The 13,897-nt window shown below is 42.8% G+C and overlaps 1 protein-coding gene across 28 annotated transcripts in view; it reads left to right on the forward strand.

The window, feature by feature from the left end:
* Positions 1–13,897, forward strand: part of nfasca (neurofascin homolog (chicken) a) — a 143,863-nt gene that overhangs the window by 42,362 nt on the left and 87,604 nt on the right. The window lies entirely within an intron of this gene.

Genomic DNA, 13,897 nt, shown 5'->3' on the forward strand with positions numbered 1-13,897 from the left:
CCATGGTTCACTCAGTTCAATTCAGTTTTATGTATATATCACCAAATCACAACAACAGGTGCTGCGTGGTGCTTTATATTTTAAGGTTAGGACTCTACAATAATACAGAGAAATCAGAGAAATCCCTCTGTTGCTGAAAAACTAGTTCATGCATTTATTACTTCCAGGCTGGACGACTGTAATTCATTATTATCAGGAAGTCCTAAAAACTCCCTGAAAAGCCTTCAGCTAATCCAAAATGCTGCAGCAAGAGTCCTGACAGGGACTAGAAGGAGAGAGCAGATTCCTCCTGTTTTGGCTTCCCTTCATTGGCTTCCTGTTAAATCCAGAATTCAAAATCCTGCTGCTCACATACAAGGTCTTAAATAATCAGGCCCCATCTTATCTTAATGACCTTGTAGTACCATATCACCCTATTAGAGCACTTCGCTCTCGCTCTGCAGGCCTACTTGTTGTTCCTAGAGTATTTAAAAGTAGAATGGGAGGCAGAGCCTTCAGTTTTCAGGCCCCTCTTCTGTGGAACCAGCTTCCAGTTTGGATTCGGGAGACAGAAACTATCTCTACTTTCAAGATTAGGCTTCAAACTTTCCTTTTTGCTAAAGCATATAGTTAGGGCTGGACCAGGTGACCCTGAATCCTCCCTTAGTCATGCTGCAATAGACGTAGGCTGCCGGGGGATTCCCATGATGCACTGGGTGTTTCTGCTTCACTCACCTTTTTTTCACTCATTAGCTGTTAATACACATTTCTGCATTCAGTTAATAGTAATTATTAATCTCTGGCTCTCTCCCTTCACCCTGACCAGTCGCAGCAGATGGCCCCGCCCCTCCCTTATCCTGGTTGTGCTGGAGGTTTCTTCCTGTTAAAAGGGAGTTTTTCCTTCCCACTGGCGCTTGCTGTGATTGTTGGGGTTTTCCTTTTTTCTTTGTATTATGGTTGAGTCTTGACCTTACAATACAAAGCACTTTGAAGGAACACTTGTAGTGATTTGGTATTGCATAAATAAAAGGGAATTCAGTTGAACTGAAGATTGAATAATAATGTTCTTGCAGTTTACTATGGTAAACAGTCGCATGTAATTGCAGCCAAACATTGATACCAAGTAGAAATGATGCTTTAAAAAGTGAAGTTGCACAGTCAGCTCCACACTGCTACAGTCAGCAGTTATGTCTACATGGTCTCTACTCGATCATCTTCCACTAATGTCAGCAGGAACAACTCATCAAGACATTTTGTATAAATAAATCACATGGGAACATTTATATGATGTGGGATGCTAACATAATACTATTGTGGCACTACAAAAATATGTCATATAATGATCACGTCAGGAATGGTCTTCAGTGTTGGCTTTGAGAAAAAAAATTCAAACCATCAGGTAAGAGTCGGCTAACCAACTGTTCTTAATGAACTAAACAGCAACAGCATTAAAAATACAGGGTAAGGCTAGGGCCATGAGTGTGAGACATCGTCTGCTGTCTTATTACAATCAGGTATTTTGTCATTTCAAGCAAAACAAAGCAGATGTTCATAAAGCAACGTCACACACTTACTGCTGATGAGAGCATCGACCACATTACACAGTCTACACCCGTCCCCACCCCCGGGCCACGGACCGGTACGGGGCCGCGAGAGTTGAAGCTCGGGTGTGAAATGTCTGGTTTTCAGGGGGTTTATCGTTAACTCGGTTTCCCTGGGTCTTTCCCCCTGCGTTATGAATAACGTTCTGGTTTTTTTTCTTTGGTGGCAAAGAAAAACGAAATCAAGTCATCGTCCCCGACTATACCCAGGTGTGACCGTCTCGTTGCAGAGAAACAAGCACAGGGCTCTCATCGATTTAGCATTATGGTGAAGTATATATTATTATTATTTATATTTGTTTTGTAGTTGCGTCTTATCTTGAAAGAAATATTTACACGTTACCATAGCGACCAGAGAGCATTAAGGGGCAGAGAGGAGGATGTCAGTGTTGTTGGCGCGTTTCAGGAGCACGCTGCTAATAAAGATACACAGTGAATTCACGTTTACTATTATATTTACAAAATACCACCGTGGTTCTCTCCGTCGTATCGTTTTATGTTGTTGCATTTATCCGCCACACCTTAAAGGCCGGTCCGTGAAAATACTGTCTGACATTAAACCGTCCGTGGAGCAAAAAAGGCTGCGGACCGCTGGTTTAAAGAGAGCACATCAGACCATAACTGCTGTGAATAAAGCACATCTTAGTAAATATATTTAAGTACAACCCAACAAACACACACATGCTGGACGATGACTGATGTGCACACAAGACAACAGTCAATATTTTTCTGATCAGCTGTGACAGACAGACTAGTATATGTGTGTGCGTGCGTGTGTGTTGAGGGATGCAGGGGATGGACAGTGTGTGGGCGTGGCAGAAAAGCAAACGCACACACACAAACTCGGGCGCACACATAAACACATACAGTACTTCCTTTGTTCGGGAGCATTGTTGAAGAAGAGGTTAATGCACCCAGAGAGGAGAAAGGAGAGAAAGTCTAATGGACAATGACGGGCCTTTCACTGCAAATATTTGGTCTCATGCTAACCACCGCCCATCCCCCCTCGCTCTTTCTCCACCCCCTCCTTCCATGGCCAAAGGGACAAGATCAGAACAAATTGTCACTGTGTGATCAGGACTCCAAAGAACAATGCTCAAAGACATGCGTCACATACAAATCGTGCTCTTAACGGGATGCAGAGGAACGTGTGTCTGCTTTCAGTTTACTACTGTAGGTTCTTGTTGTGTGTACATCACAAGTTACAGGCTTCTCAGGGACCCAGAGGGCCTGTGTGACAAATGAAGCTGCCTTTGACCTCGTCCTGTCACAACAGGTAGCTCCACGTGTTTTCATTTGGCAGATTTTACACCACGTGCTCTGATGCACTCCAAAAGTGGATTTGTATCTCCAGCTGAAACCACTCAATTATGGAGCCACGTATTTCCTTGTTACTTAATACAACTACAAAGGAGATTACACAAGCTGTGATTAAATACAGAGGGCTGTAGTGTGTCTTTACTAATCGTCACTAACAGTATCAGTCAGAGCTGGAACCATATTATCATATTCATACTCTCTGGCTGTGCTTCTCCGTGCTGGATCAGTTTAGTCCTGGCATACAGCTAAATCTGCTCGTTACCTGTACAGGTGTGTGTAGACAGTAGGGCTGGATAAGTACTCATCAGCAAAATATGCTTTGAATAAAAAAAACCTATATCTGTGTCTTTGTACTGGTGTAGCTGAACGTAATGGTACGAGTCATACACCAGCTTTATGTCTATGAAAAACAACACACGCACAAGGTTTGTCGTTATCAGTAGCGTTAGCACAGCTAGCTGTTCCTCCATAGTACAGCTGGTATACTCACTCGTTCACTAAAACACTGCGTGCTGTATACTTGCAGTGTATCTGGAAGAGGAGCTGGTGGCCACACACTGCAGCAAGTACTGCACTCATGTTAACACCATGTCAACCCCTCCCTCCAGCTCTAATGGTTCACCCCACTGACAGTGGGTAATCAGGGAATTCCCATCAGGTGAACATCATTAGTCCGTAATCATGTGTGCACTCCATCTGGCCTTCAGGAAGTTGACCTTAAAAAGAGACAGTGGTTAGTGGACTTCAAAATAAAAGCATAACAAAACCAAAACTTCCTATCAGACATTGTGAGTGTGTGCTTCATCTTAGTGAGGAGAAGCTTCACAATGTCCCAGCATTCTGTTAGAGGGTACAGTATATAATGCATTGTATTATATAGTGATCTATGTATTTATCAGATAAAAGATATAAAGTGTTTGGAAATGTGATGAAGTCAGTATCATCCCCCCCTTCATCTATTAGCACTGTAACAACACACACCAACCTGTTTTTGTGGGTCACCTAACAACATGACCACATGAAAGGCACGTCGTGCATCTGCACTCTCTGCATCCTGCCCTGCTGTTAGTTAGGACAGGTGATGATGTGCTAGAAAACCTCTTCAGTGAGGGTTTAATGTATGGCGTTATTTTTGTGCCACTATTCTGAGCGCACGTAAAAAACGTTTGCAGGTGCAAGTGTTGTATTTTGAGGAGAAATTTATTTTGAGTGAAGAAAAGCTGAATTTGAGTGAACAAAATTCATTGCTGCGTGCAGAAAATGTATTTCAGTGTTTGCTATTATCCACACACACACACAACAGCAGCCCCTCTCGCTCAGTTTTTGCTTTTGCGCTCGCTCGCAATGTGTCGCTCGCGCTCTCAACATTTCTGCCCGTGCGCGCTCAACTCTTTCTCTACACCGTTATATTTGTGCCACAAAACCAGCCAATCACAGACTTGGATGCAAGAAAATCAGATTGGCTGGTCTGGTCTCCAATCAGCTCGAAATGATGAAATGCAATATCCCAGAATCCATTTCGTCCAAAACTCAAACGAGGCAGTGGCGGAGGAACACAGAGGGGCGGAGTTTGAAATATTACTCTGTCTGGGTCACAAAATAAACTTTTAAGATATTTTCATGCAAGAATGTTTCTGTGTGAACTTCAAATACCTGCTCGATTCATCAAGACATCACATATTTGCATAAATGCTCTGACGTTTTCGGAGATGCCTGTTACCCACCAGCTGACCGCACAGCTGGACTGGCCGTTGGGCATCCCGGACATTTGCCCGGTGGGCCGATGGTGATTTTTCATTTTTATGTTTGTGTGTTTTTCTTTGTAACGGTATAAACAATGAAAGGTGGTGGATTAGCCAATTGGTCATGATCAACTCTGGGCTGGACCAATTACAATACATCTGTATTGAGAGGAAAAGGAACGCGATTCGTCCTGGACTTCAGCTACAATGAAAAAAAGACACTGCCTCGTTTGAGTTTTGGATGAAATGGATTCTGGGATATTGCATTTCGTCATTTCGAGCTGATTGGAGACCAAAACAGCCAATCAGATATTTTTGCATCCAAGTCTGTGATTGGCTGGTTTTGTGGCACAAATATAACGGTGTAGAGAAAGAGTTGAGCGCGCACGGGCAGAAATGTTGAGAGCGCGAGCGACACATTGCGAGCGAGCGCAAATGCAAAAACTGAGCGAGAGGGGCTGCTGTTGTGTGTGTGTGTGTGTGTGTGTGTGGATAATAGCAAACACTGAAATACATGTTTTGCACGCAGGAATGAATTTTGTTCACTCAAATTCAGCTTTTCTTCACTCAAAATAAATTTCTCCTCACAATGCAACACTTGCACCTGCAAACTTTTTATTTACGTGCGCTCAGAATAGTGGCACAAAAATAACGCCATACTAATGCAAAGGTGACCCAGGGGGGCCTGGGGCTGCACCAATAGCATTAACTCATTTCTGCTCAGTATTATCTGTTTCTACATTGCTACTGGTAAGAGTAGATGTCATACTTAGACAATGAAAAGATAAAGGAAGTATAGTAAAATCATTATTTAATCAGCAGAAATCATTCTGAACCAAATCTGCATGTTTTTGCCAAAAACGTAGAACTCCTATGTTGCTCGCAGTTTAATTACGTGCATCTGCATCAGTCTTTGGTTTAGCGTGAGCTGGCATCTATCAGAGCTAGCTAACTGTTCGCTTGCACACAAATCTAACCTTGCAAATAAAAACTAGGAAGCCTAATAAGGGGAGTTTATCAGAGAGTGTTTGGAGGCTGAAATGTGACAAACTGCTTGATATATACTTGCACATATTTGCATATATACTTGAATGTAGAAAACTACTACAAAACAGGTCAGGCATAGCAAAGGGGTAGGTTGTGATGCAGCAGCTGGGGCAGTGCCCCAGGGCCCAGACGGCACAAGCCCAAACTGACCCTGCCTCCACATTAATCAGCATGCTTACATATTCAGTGCATTAGGTTCAAGTTGCTAACCTTATTCATGCAGTACACATTTTCTTTAACTATTGAGTAAGACAAAGATGTGATGGGTGAGTCATTTGGATTTCTGTAACTAAATATTATTACCACTTATATGTTGAAAATATGCAGTCCCAGTGTAGTGTGGTTGTGATATATGTACATGGTTGATGCTGTGTGAGGACCCGTGGCTTCCTTTGTATGTCGCAGGTTTATAGACTTTAATGAGGCTGACTCAGTGCTGGGCTTGTAGCTTCATAGATGCTTCATAGAACGATGGTATTGGTATTACTGATTACTTTTATATCGTGTTATTTTGAGTGTGTGTGTGTGCTTTGTCTGAAGCTCCAACAGCCCCACAGTATTTTATAATCACATACACACATGTGGGCACATCTTACTAACTCACCATGGTCACCACAGTGCCAGAGGAAGACTGGCTGTTAGAGGCCAGCTCACACACACACATTTAACCCCATTTTGCTGGAGGAAAAAAACACAAATGGAGGGAGGGGGACCTGCGGAAATTAAATTTGGTAATGGACAACTGTATGCATGTCCATGTGTCTGTGTGAGGCTGCAGAGCAGATCAGACGTAGCAGAATGGCTTTATTAGCCACAGTGACCTCAAGGCAGATGGGGCCATGCTGGCAAATTAGGCCTGGTGGACATGTTCACAGAGCAGCACACACACCGCTCTGTTTTTACTCTGACCTTCAGATACTGGCTTTTTTACTGCTTCTCTTTATTTGTTATTGTCTAGTTTTATCTCACTGAATGCTCTAACACATGCAATCACCACACACAGTGTTGGGAAGGTTACTTTTAAAATGTATTCCACTACAGGTTAGGGGTGGGCGATATAAACGATATACGATAGAAACGATATAAATTTGGCCAACGATAGAGATTTTGACTATACCGCTCTATCGCATAGCGCATGTTGATGATGTCATCAAGCTGCGCCTGTTTTGGTCGAAAGCATCACAGCGGCTAAAACCATTATCATCTGCAAATTATGCCGAGAGTCATAGCAAAGAGATGAAGCACTTTTGAAATATGGGGAAAGCCAAAAACTGCGCTTCCTCCACTTCCGTAACATTGATTCATTAATGTTGAATTCTCTCGCAGCTGTTCTAGTCCCATGTAGTTGCAGTATATTAATAATAGTTAGTAATAACTAACCTCGTATTGTGGATGAATAATCTCAGTTGTTCTCCTGACTGAAGTTTGGCCCGTGTACAGCATCCTGCTATGCGATTGCATTTGTCCCTGACCACCAGAATCCCTCACGTTAACTTTTATCGAGTGGAAAAAAAGTTGGCGTTCATCCTCCAGCTTCACTGTGCTAATGTTATGCTAACATAGCTGTGTCGCTAGCAATCGCATAGCACATCATTATATACCAGGTAGTCCAACTTCAGTAACCCTGCAAACGTCACTGCTGTTTAGTTTTCTGTCTTCATTTATGTTGGAAGTGATAGCAGAGCTGTACGTTTTAATTAGTTTCATAAATCTCTCAGTCAGAACATGCTATGAAATGTTTAGGTGGAAACTAGCGAGCTAACTTCCTGTTAACTTCTAACTCCGTTAAATTTCATATATTCTGTTTTCATGGATGTTAAACTTAATTGTTACACCTGGTAAAGCAGCAACGCTGATGATTAAATTAAAGATGAAAGAATTTAGACCGTTTTTAACTCTCAGTGTTCGTTTGACTTTGGGACCTGAAGCTGACGGAGTTTAGGACGGTGTTGCCAACTCCTCAGTAAGGAAAATCGCTATTGGCTGTCCTAAAAGTCGCTAGAAGTCACTAAATGATGTCATCGTCTAATTTGCATAATTGGCCATGCTAATGTAATTGTAACCTATGTTGTTGGAGAGAGAAATAACATCGTGGAAGAGACATAAAGTGAGTAAAAACAACGTCCTAAATGCAGTTAGAATTTATTTAGAACTACAAATTAAATTTCTTTTAGCAATTATTGTTTTTTAATGTCACAATTCCAACCCTGCTCCTCTACCCGGACCGGCAAAAGTGACCCGAAATAGGCACTCTGGGAGAGTTAAATTGTGTGTGTGTGTGTGTGTATTAGTAGTTTTAAACCTTGTGATCCACAAAACAGCATAACAGTAAAAGAAGAACTGACTGCGTTACAGTCAGTGCGGGAGCAGCGGCTTCACTCATGCGCGATTCATTTGCAGTTTGGACGCACAGGTGTGAACATCTCCTGCCCTGATAGCAGCTGGGGAAGGACTATCCTCCGCCCGTGAGCGCTTTGGCACGGGTGAGGTGCACCGTGCCAAAGCACCGCTGCTTGTTGAGAGTAAGAGCGATACGAGCTTTCACGTCAAAAAGTTGACATAAATAAGTCTCTAATAACGCCAGAAAAAGTCGCCAGATTTGTCGCTAGTCGCTTTTTAGAAAAAAAGTCGCTAAGAGGGTCTGAAAACTTGCAAAATATAGCAACAAAGTCGCTAAGTTGGCAACACTGGTTTAGGACCCAGATTACTCCGTGAAGCTCCTCACTACGGCAGCCGTAATGCTCTGACAATCCATCAAGCAGTGCTGCTTACCAAAGCTGTACTAAAACATTTTTAACAGATTTCTGCAGCCAAAATTGGTTCGAGGTCAGTAAGCACAACCAGAATTCATACATAAGGCACACTCTCGATTTTTGAGAAAATTAAAGGATTTTAAGTGTGGCAAATACGTTATACAGAAGAAAAGAATATATCGCGATATATATCGTTACCGCACGTGCTTCAAATTATACCGTGATATGGATTTTAGCTCATATCGCCCAGCCCTACTACAGATTACAGATTACATGCCCCAAATGTATTTTGTAACATTCCATTAAGTTACTCAATGACAGTAACATATTCTGAATACTTTGAATTACTTAATATATTATCATGCAGTTTACAACTACATGAATGTCCTATTGCTGTGATTTATTACTATTACTGAAGGTTACTCTCCATACCAACACCAGCTAGATGTTAAAATCTTAATATGAATGAGTAACAGTAGGTGGACATTAGGTAAGGCTGCACTTTTTGCAGCGATCTCGTATAGAAAACTATTCCGCGCGTATATAAAACAGGTCCGCAGCTCCGAACCGTAGTAAAGGGACCTCTGGCTAATACGTCGGGTTCGTGTCGGCTCGTAGCTGAAAACTAGCTTTACTTTGTTGTCCGGTTGCTAGCAGAGACAGAGAGAGGCATTGAAAGGCTGCTGCAACGGAGCTTATTGTTTCAGAGGAAAACACGAACACGGTGTACAGTCGAGTCTTAATAGCTTACTTACAGCTGGGCTCGTCAGGCTCTCTGTTTGGCTGCAGTGGTTGTTATTATATTTACATGCTTCCAGCTCCCGTTTCTGCTCCGTGACAGCTCCTACTTTTCCTTTTTCTCCCTCGCTCACAGACACATCACGGGTACAGCAGTCCATTCTCCCTGCAGCACGGACTACACTGCCCATCAGGCTACATGCTTTAGGGCGATGCCTGTAACACTCTGCCTGTTGCCTTCATATTAAATCATTTTAAAAAATATTTCTTCACATCATTATGAGACGCGAGACTGAGACACAGACATCAGAGCCTCTTAATGCGTGTTTTGTTTGGGTTTCCACCGGCGTGGAATTACCAAAAACAGAGAGGGGACAGCCGAACATATGAAACAGGAAAAGAGCGCCGTGTAATCCATTTATTTCAACAAAGTAACTGTATTCTGAATACCACCTTTTTAAACGGCAACTGTAACAGAATACAGTTACTCATGTTTTATATTTTGAATACGTAACGGCGGCACATGTACTCTGTTACTCCCCAACACTGACCACACATAATGTAAAACATGGACAGTCCAGTGTTGAGATGAACATGCTCATTGGCTGCTGATGTCATACCACAGGTAGTCCTCTAATGTAGAACATGGTGAGATTTACAAACCAGGATTTATTCTGTTATTTTTGATTCAGTTGGACCCAACCGTGGCATCGCCTTCTTATCTTCATGTACTTTGAGACACAAGCATGGAAAGCCGAAGCCACACATGCCCCATGCCCCCACTCTCACACTTTATTCATGCAGTTCTGCCCCCCCCCCTACACACACACACACACACACAAATAACAGCACACACATCTCCAGCTTCACACTCCCGCAGGGGCTGATTTTCCTGTTCACCTCCTCCTCATCGTCATCCCTTCTTACCCTCATCACCCCACCACTCTCATCCTTTGTTCCTACTCCCTACCTCCTTCATTCCTCTTTCCTCTAGTGGGACTGTTGCTAAGGAGCCCTGGTGACCAGACAGCTTTCTCATTGGACAAAAACAAGAGAGAAAAAAAGGAAGTTCAAAAGGCAGATGAGAGGGGGAAAGGGGGTAGTGTTTTCTTTGTATAGGTGGTGTGTGTGTGTGTGAGTGCAAAGTGAGATCCAGATGTGGTAATGAGGTGACAAACTGACCTGCTGCAATGCTTCATGGAGACGTGGAGGAAAAGATAGAACACATGGATTAATGGATAGAGGGAACAATGATAGGGAACAATAGGAGAAGGATGGGAATGACTGTAAGAGTCAGAAAGATGCAGAGAGATCGTCTACAGTACGACCGTACAAAGGAAGATAGAGGTAGAGTTAACTGACAACACGATGGGGATGGTGATTGTTGATGTGGAGTGATATAAGAGTGAGACAGAGAGCACACTTTCCTTTCTTCTGGCTGGCACAAAGAAACATTATGTCTGGACACACACAGATGTTTCTGTGGCTGCATGTGTGAAGCACTGTCGACGGCTCATTTCCTGTTCTTAAAATAGGACTCATTCTAATCTTGGACCCAAACCTCGTGCTTTGAAGGAGTACATCTGTGTCTCACAGACACTTGTTCAAAGCATTTGTGGTATGTAGACCCGTGTGTCAGGCAGGCGCAGCAGGAGCCCCATGTTTACCTCCGAGATGTCGTTTAAAGCACTAAGCCTGTTTGTCGCTAAGCTGAAAAGACTAGCTGAAGATAATTTCTTACATGTAGATCATATGAAGAGGTTCTTATGGTCTGCGTATAATAAATGAAGTACTGTGCAGAACTGGGCATTGCATGGGTGTACTGTAGAACAAAGCACCAGTGAGGAAGTCTCATTCCCATAATAGGAAGCTTTACTGGAACCGGGTACATGTGACTGCTTTGTTGCATGAAGGATTTTATGGTTTCAAATAAAAGTAATCACAAATAAGTTATTGTGTCTGCCCCTTCATGTCTGCAGCGTACAAACACATATCTGAGCAGTGGATGGTCATCAACGGCTGCTGGTTCATCTGTGGTGTCGTTTAAGGACTTGCTCTCAAACAGCTGTTTTCACCCCCAGGTTTATATGACATATATATGTTATACAAATAAACCGACCAAAGCGACTTTAGTGTGACGTGGCTGTCAGCTGCAGGGCTGCAGTGTTTCAGATGGAGGCTGAATGATGAGTAAAGTATTGTAGAAACATGTTAAACAAAGAAGGTGTCGCTGCAGACGGCTCCAACATTCACACAGAGGCAGACTGGGTTTATCCCAGTCGTCCCATTGATGGCTCGATAGGCTCCAAATGCACAAGGAAACAGTGGATTTGGGCTGCATGCAGTGCCTGATTCACCAGTGTCACATTCACCCTGGGGCACCGTTGGAGGCTTGAGGGTCTTCTGTCCACATGTTAGCGTCCTCAGGCAACACACTGAACCTCAGCCTGCGATGTAGCTTCCTGTTCCACATCTCACTTTATTTCAATACAAAATAATGAAGCCATTTATTATTTATGCAGTCAGAATATTCATCATAACACACACATCAGTGGCCTGGTTCAGCTATCTCACTAATAAAAGGTTAAAGGCTAAACTATAGAAGCAAACCAGCTTCTGCTGATGTGAAATACAAATCAGCTAAGAGATGACAAGGAGACCAAAGTTCAGGGACAGAAACTGTTGTTTAAACCTTTGAGAAATGGAGTGAGGTGGTTCTAAAAGCAGAAAAGAAGTGGAAGTGTCCTCTGAGCCTCCTCAGGATGGTCTCACGCTCACCTGGCATGTTACAGCATTTCCAGGACACACGTGTTGTTTCTGCATCGCTTCTTTGTTTTCTCACACCACATCTTCTTTGTCTGTTGTTGCTTTTCACGGGTCCCGTCTCTGTCTCTAACACCCCCACCCTCACTGTCTGCCTCCATCATATCTGTGGGTGTGATCGCTGACCGGTCTTGCAGTGTACGAGCCAGCTTAGGCTTACAGTTTGGGGAGAGGTTGACACCATGGCTTCTTGCTGGTTGTTCGGCTTATCTCAGTCTTGTGTGTTTTTCTAACACATTGTACTGTTGTTGATAAGGGCAGCCTGTCAGCATCAGGAAAAATCTATAGTGCAGGTTTGTTTTACACTGATACAGAGTTCAGACCATGTTCTTATTTCACACTGAACTAAAAGAAGTGCACTTAAGGATGTACCATTAGAGACACAACACTGTGTCACTGGGCTTCCTTTGCCCATCACTCATTTGTAATAGTGATGTGCGAATCATGAACGAATCGTTCAATACTCGAGAATCACTTTACTGACTCGTGAATCATGATTCACGAGCCCAACTGACTCACTGACTCGTCCCTGTTGCTGTTAGCAAACTAATTCCATTAGTAGAAATATATCTAGCTTATAATTAAAATTGTGTGGAAAAAAACAACAGACAGTTTCTTAACAAAAGCATTTCTGCTCTGAACTGGAAGAACAAACCCTGAGTAGAAGCTCACATCAAGACAATAGCTCCTCAGTTCACAGTAGCATCGCTCTGCTAACATGCTAACAGCACATTTAAGTTACTCACCCCCTCCCTCCTGGCTCACAGCTTCTTCTTCTTGGTTGGCAACCAATGTTAAGGCGCATTACCGCCCCCTGGCTCACAGCTCAGTGGACATTTAGATGAGAAAATATATATTTGACACATATGAGGAAAATACTAATAAAATAAAATAAAAATAAATAAGATAAATGTTCCCTTTAGAAATCTTTTTTTTTCAATCACTCATCTTAGCAGTAGGATTTACATGAAAAGAGAAACAAATTAAGTTTGAGTGAAAATGTACATTTTTTGCACTCTCTGGGCAACTGACTCGGTGACTCAAATGACTCAAACTCGATTCACTTTGGTGAGTGACTCATTCAAACTCGATTCAGTAAAAAGAATCAAATTTACCATCATTAATTTGTCCCCTTGTGACACCTCACACAGGCTGACTGTGAACATTGTTTAGTCCAAAGCTGTCTTTAAAAAAGTGAAAAATCAGTAACAGATAAATGTAAAGTCCCATCACAGGGATGTGAATCCAATAATGAGGTGTTTTTAGCTCAGGAGGTACAGCGGGCTATCTGCTAAGGTTGCTGCTTCAACCCCTGGCTGCTCTAGATATCCTTGGCCATGACACTAAGCTCTCCAATGCATGAATGTGTGTGTGCCTAAGAAAGCACTTAAAAAGTGCTTGTGTGAATGGGTGAATGATGCAGCTGTGTAAATGCTTTGAGCGCTCAGGTCGAGCAGACACGTGCTACAGAAGAACCCGTCCAGTTTCCTTTGAGGGTCCATCTGACACAAAGAGGTGGAGCTAGCTGCTGTGGCGACCTCTTCACAATAAAAATCAAAACTTATTACTCCAACACTTGAGTGGCAGTGGTGCTTGGTCTGAGCACAGAGGACTGACTGCACCTTCAAACCGAAAAAAGGGTTTACACATGTAACCTTTACTTGCCTGGCACATATATGTATCCTAATGCTGGTCGACATGGTTCACATGGTAATTAGACTCTATTTGAATAAAAACTTCCAGTGTCTTTCTGTGCAGCACAAATGATTATTTTAATGCTGATGTTCTGATCCCGACTGCCCGCTGTTATGGCGCTGTCATTAAACATAGCACTGCTGCTGGTGTCTCCTTACACCGTTAAAAGGGTCCGTGCCGTGACAGATTACGCCCCCTG

The sequence above is a fragment of the Perissodus microlepis genome, chromosome 5 (genome assembly GCF_051167445.1).
Source record: "Perissodus microlepis isolate ML-2025 ecotype Zambia chromosome 5, ASM5116744v1, whole genome shotgun sequence".
Taxonomy (NCBI): Eukaryota; Metazoa; Chordata; class Actinopteri; order Cichliformes; family Cichlidae; genus Perissodus; species Perissodus microlepis.